Source organism: Vespula pensylvanica, chromosome 1 (assembly GCF_014466175.1).
Source record: "Vespula pensylvanica isolate Volc-1 chromosome 1, ASM1446617v1, whole genome shotgun sequence".
In the NCBI taxonomy this organism is placed as follows: Eukaryota; Metazoa; Arthropoda; class Insecta; order Hymenoptera; family Vespidae; genus Vespula; species Vespula pensylvanica.
Window position 1 is genome coordinate 15,868,157 of NC_057685.1, and position 6,489 is coordinate 15,874,645.

The window sequence follows — 6,489 nt, forward strand, 5'->3', positions numbered from 1 at the left end:
AGAGAGAAAAATAAAAAAATATTTATTATACTATGCTTGTAAGCATTAAGTATACGCTTCGATACTCGTAAGTTATAAAAATAAATTCAGCGACTTAGTAGACGATACACAGTGAAAATTGAAAATGATTAAGATTTATGTTTATAGCATACATATATATAGAACTTATTATAATAATAAAATAATTCATTTTTATTACTATATATTCCTCAACTCGAATCGGTTAAGATATTTTATTACTCGTGAACAAATAAGCATTTGTTCTTCTCTAAATTTCATTTTATATTTTCAAGCTATTTACAAGTGATAAGAGGAATGATAATAACACAAAATTGTGATATTGACCGTGCAATTTCTATCCTCTTCATTCGACGAAGAAGAGAAAAAGATTCAAGAAGTAGTTACAAAGGCAAGTGGTATAAGTGGTGAAAGAATGAAAGCCTTACTGTGTTCAAAACAAGCGAGAAAAAGAGAGATAGAGAGAGTGAGAGAGAGGGAGAGAGTGTGAGAGAGACAGACAGACAGAAAGAGAGAGAAGTAAGATATAAATTACGAATAAGTAAACACGTCGCTCACGCGATCGTACCGACTCGTTTGCGTACTAAATGGCATAAGCGCATAAAAGAGTCTTTTCTTTATGTTTCTTTCTCTTTCTCACCCTTCCCTTGTTGCCAGCCGTGAAAAGAGAGTCACGCGAGGGAGAAAAATTTCGCTTTGCATGCACCCCATAACGGAACAAGTATATTATACGTGTATTAAACTGCAGATTTTTAAAGCGTATAAACTCGAATACCATGTGTGATATATTATATATATATATAAATATAACAAGCACATCTGCAAATTATGCAAGAGTAAATATATATATAGAGGATGTATCATTATATAAATGACAGTTTTTGTTCGGTGATTCTAAAAGAAATTTTTTTTTCTATCATTATATCTTATCTTTGAAATATTATATCTTTTTAGTAGTACTCGGCTCCGTATAAAAAAATAAATACATACAAAGAGAAATTTCGTTCCTATTATTATATCTACCTTCTTTCAAGTACTATAACTTTCTAATAGTAAATATCCTATATTCTCTATAAAAAAAAAAAAAAAAAAAAAAAGAAAAAGAAAAAATATATAAAAGTACAGAAAATATATATTATGCGTATTAAACCTACCCTTTGAAATACTATAACTTCCTGGCAATGTACTCGTCCTCTATAAAAATAAATTCATTGACAGAAAAAAGAAAAATATAGTATATATATTATACACTCTGTTCTTACTGAAGGACACAGATACGTATCGCTCACGTCTTTTCTTAACGATTAATCGAGAATAAAGACCGACAGGACGCCATAAAACTTGGGAAAGCCGTCGTACGTTTTCATTAAGTAGAACGTATAGATACTTCGTGGAGCTCGACGATCGATAGGCAGTAGCTTTCCTTCTCCGCCCTCTTTGCCGAGAGATCAAGGCGGAATGGCCTTTTATTAATAACCAAGCTTGCCTATCCGAAATGTAATCTCGTAAATAGTAGACCGTTTATAACGAAAGCTCGCAGCAACAACGGTGGTAGCAATGGTGGTGTTGATGGTGTTGGTGGTTTCGGTGGTGGTGATGGTCGTGGTGGTGATGTCGGTGTTAAATCGCAAGAACGCTAGAAGGGAAACTTCCTTGCTCGAAGAGAAACTTCTCGAGTGTCTCTCTACTTAGATCGTACTCTCTTGAATAACGCTTAACGAACTCGAACGTTCCTCAACGTAAAGTGATATCTTCGGTGAACGAGAGCCGACTTCTTTCGAGAAGCCCTTTTACTCTACGGAGTTGGATAGGAAACGTTTGTAACGAGTCTATTCGCGATAATCATGAGAGAAAGTGAATGATACTAGTACGAAGTAGTTTTGACTTTGATTTTAATTATAAAAGCGATACAAACGAAACGTATCGACGCTACTTCAAAAACAAGAGAAAAATATCAGATGAATCTTTTACGATCGATAACGTACTTTTTTGTATAAATCTTCAACAACTGTTCAACTACTAAAAATGTATTTTACGTCTACTTATTCGATATTTGGAATTTTTGAATAGACAAATTAAGAATTGATATATATGGATATTACCTTGTACGAGAACTCGGTCACCTTTCATCGCACGATTGCACAATTCCCTTGTCGATGCTTTTATTTACACAGAAAATATCGCGTATCGTTACGTCGTAATTCCTCGAACGTCCTTGTTACGAGACTGACGACTGGTTTCCATTTCACGCGGTGATCTTTCGGAACACGTGAAGGTGATATATCCGTCATAACTGATATCTTTTCAATAATTTCACAATATTTTTCTTTTAATTTTAATAACGAATTGCTATTAACAACTTTCAATCGTGGATAGAAAAGATTCAATTAAATATATATCCGGATAATGAAGAATTTTTTTTCTATTAATTTCCTTTTATCAATTATAAAGAAAAGAAAGAAGGGAAAAAAAAGAAAAAATTCTAAGACTTTCCAAGAGTTCATAGAGATCGAGTTAAGAACCACTGGTCTAATCATTGATGGCGTTCAACGCAGCAGGCATCACGTTTATCCCTTTAACCGTACGCGTTTGATCCGTAAAGGTGCTTTCGTATCCTGCTGCCGCCATCGTTTGTTACATGCTGGATAGGTATCAATTACGCGAATATTCGCGATTGATTGTACATTGGCACCACTGGCATCGCCGTCAGCGTCGGCGTCAGCGATAGAAAGAGAGAAAGAGAGATCGAACCTTCGTAGAAGGCCTCGATCCGATCGACGATGATTCACGAACGTTCCCATGCTGTCCAAACAGAATCCACGTTACTTTGCGATCAGGAAATGAGCTGCTTCCTCGCGAGAATTCAACGAGTTGCGTGCTAGCGATGGGATTAATTAACGGTCTTAGTACTACTTGATATAACGAGTAATGAATTGAAAGAAAATGAGTACATTGAGTTTGATAGAAAAGAAGAAAAAAAAGAAAAAAAAAATAAAGCTCGTGAAAAATGATGAAAGAGAAAATATTAATGGCACGATAATTTTGTAATTACTCAACTAGCCAAGTTCAAAAAATACACGATCGTATACACTTTGTACAACGATTATATATAATTTCGTAAAAGCTATCGATACGGTACTCTTTTCAACGATTTCGTTCGCATAACAACCAATCTTTTGATATTTTGTGAAACATACTATGATGTAATCCACTTTGGGCATATTAAATCTTCATAGATCGAAGAAGTTCGACGTATCCGCGAAATGAACTATCGTCGTTGATATCTTCTTTCCTTCTGCGGAGAGTATACGTAAATCATAGTCTATGACTAGTGTCGATCATTTCTAGCGGTCTTAAAGATAAAAAGATTTCTACGGTACGATGTACGTGTGTATTTGTCTCCTCCCACTCGAAACCTGCCATCGTCCAATGAAAAAAAAAAGAGAAGAGAGGGAGAAAAAGCAAAACTAAAAATAAAAACTTTTTCCTAATAAATATCAAAAAATATTATATGTAAAAATATAAAAAAAAAAAAAATAAGGACGTAAATTTTTTCAAAACATCCCTTTTTTAAAACATCCAATATAAAATACGGATCTAAGATTAGTAAGGTCTTCCAATACGATAAGGTCGGGCTTACTCGTAAATAGCGAGAAACGTAGGAAGATCTTTTTGACCCTCTTTCAAGTACCTTTTTCACTCCCTTCTCCCCGTTTCACAACCCTTCTACTTTCTTTCGTCCATGGATAATCGAATCTAACGATCTCGAGACATAAAACGACTCGAGCGTGAAACGGTAGACGGTATTACGAGATGACACGCGGACGTTCGCTCTTCTTCTTGGCCGTGACTTTCTGTCTCTCTCGACCTTAGTCTTCCTTGGATTCTCTCTTGGATGCTGCGATAACGATGGACCGGTAACGATCGCGTAGGTACCTACTGCAGCTTGGATATATACATACGTCAAACCTCGCGCATCTTTCTGCGATGCACCAACGTTCTGCTTCATGTATTTTCTATCTTGAAGAAAGAAATAAAGAGAAGAAGGAAATAAAGATAAAAGAGAAAGAGAGGAAGGAAGACAAGGAGAAAAAGAATATCACAGAATGACAATGGGAAATACATCAATACGACTCATCGCTGGACGATTATATCCTTGAACCTTTACTTACCTTCTTTTCCTTTTCGCTATTCTTCTTCTTCTTCTTCTTCTTCTTCTTCTTCTTCTTCTTCTTCTTCTCCTTCTTCTCCTTCTTTTCTTCTCCTTCTTATAATTATTAACATTGACAAACACGAAGAGAGCAAATATCTAAATGACGAACAATTAGATAGCTTTCTCACGCGATCACGTTCTTACCTCGTTTGCGTTCCACAATCAACTGTGAGTTTCTCGCACGTGATCTCACGAAATTACGTTTCAGGAACGAGCAAGGACGTTTATCCAGTTATTTACATACATATAAAAATATGTAAACAATAACGATACGAACGTTCTTCTCTAACAATGTTATCGCTTTATTGACCTTTATAATACGCTTTACTTTGACTCTACCGTACTAAGAAATACCGTACTAAGAAATACTTTTCAATGTCAATATTTCTTACTAATAGAAAAAAAATTAAGTTTCTATTAAATATTCATCGTTTGTTCTCCTCTGTGTTGCGCTTTGTAATAGAGATATTATCCCACCACGCGACGATAGCAAGGATCGATCATATTATAAAATTCTTATATGGATAACCACATACACACTTGCACACACACACACACACACACAGATATGGAGGAAGAATTTTCCGTAATATGGAAACGCAATCTCCATAGAAGCCGCGCAAAAGGAAAGACGCAGCCAGTTCGCAGATAATTCTGGCGTTATCTCTCTCTCTCTCTCTCTCTCTCTCTCTCTCTCTCTCTCTCTCTCTCTCTCTCTCTCTCTTTCTCTCATCGCTCGGCCCTTATTAATCTAAATGCTCTTCGGTCCCAGGAGTATCGTATATGCATTATTCAACTAGCGGTACATACTATCCAACACCTCCATAATAACACCAGGTCCATTTTTCTTTTACCCGACGGCTATGTATCCGGTGCTCGAAGCACATCGACGAGTTAAACGCTCGTCTTGGAATGTCGAGGGAGGTCGTATCTATACACCCATGTTCGAACGTTAATAAGTCTGCAAAAAAGGCAGAGAGAAAGAGAGAGAGAGAGGAGAGAAAGAAAGAGAGAGAAGTACATTGATGAGTTGAACGAACGATAATGCGCTGATATCTCGAGCAAATTAGTACGATGACGAATGTATGACGTTGGGTATGACGTTAACGTAATAACAAATGGTAGTATTTGGCTTCGTTAACTGGTCGAGTCAAATGAAACTTACATAAACCAAGCCTTTCAAATTGTAGATACATGAGTTATTGTATCTTCAAGTTTGACGTGTATGAAAAATTGAAATAGTATATAAGATTAATATTAAGAGAAACGATATTCTTGCCTGGCCCATCAAGCTTATTTTGTTAAATACGAAGTACTAGGAAAATGTAAATTGTATGAATTTTGTAAGGTAATAAAAACGATATATAGATTTGTAATAAATAAGATTTTCGTATTTTTGATCTGCTTTGTTCGTTTGTTTTCCTTTCTTTTTTTCTTTTTTCTTTTTTTTTTTAATTTAGATAAGCAAGAAATTCGATCGTATAACGAACAAAACTGCGTGCTTATCTTACTCGCGCAAGAAGAAAATCAAAGCTGTAATCCATGGAGTTTTTTCGTTTTTTTTTTTTTTTTTCAAGTAGTAACTCCTCACGAGTATTGCGAATCTAGGGAGGATGAGCCGTCCAGGTGTAACAGTTCCGTGTAGATTCTCTCGGACTCATCTCGGCAAGCGCGATGGGTTAAACCAAGTTCTCGCTGTTTAGGCCGGAGGCACTATAGGTGGTCCACGCCCGACACGTTGCACACTATCTCGACTTGAACTGGTGCAGGTTCATTCACCCACGGTTTACACCTCACTGGACACAATACCGAGTGTACTGCGAGTTTCCGATCTAAATGCTCCTCGTTGGCCTTGTATAACGGTTTGTCCTTCGAAGTAAAATTTTTTCTCGATCGATGGTCACAATGATCGATAGAATTCGCGGGATCCTAGTCTCGATCGTAAATAAAACGACATTACAACGATATAACATGACATAAAATGCATTTGATTACGATACATATTGATACGTACGATACATACCTAGTAGCTTTAATGACTAATCTTTTTCAAAATATTATCACGAGTACGCGTTGATATCGCATTCGTAAGTATTATACACAATTATCAGGAAGGCTGATCTTTCTACCTGTCTCTCTCTCTCTCTCTCTCTCTCTCTCTCTCTCTCTCTCTCTCTCTCTCTCTCTCTCTCTCTCTCTCGATCACTATATGTATCTCTTTCCATTCCTCTCTCCATCTGCCTATACAAGTAAGATGA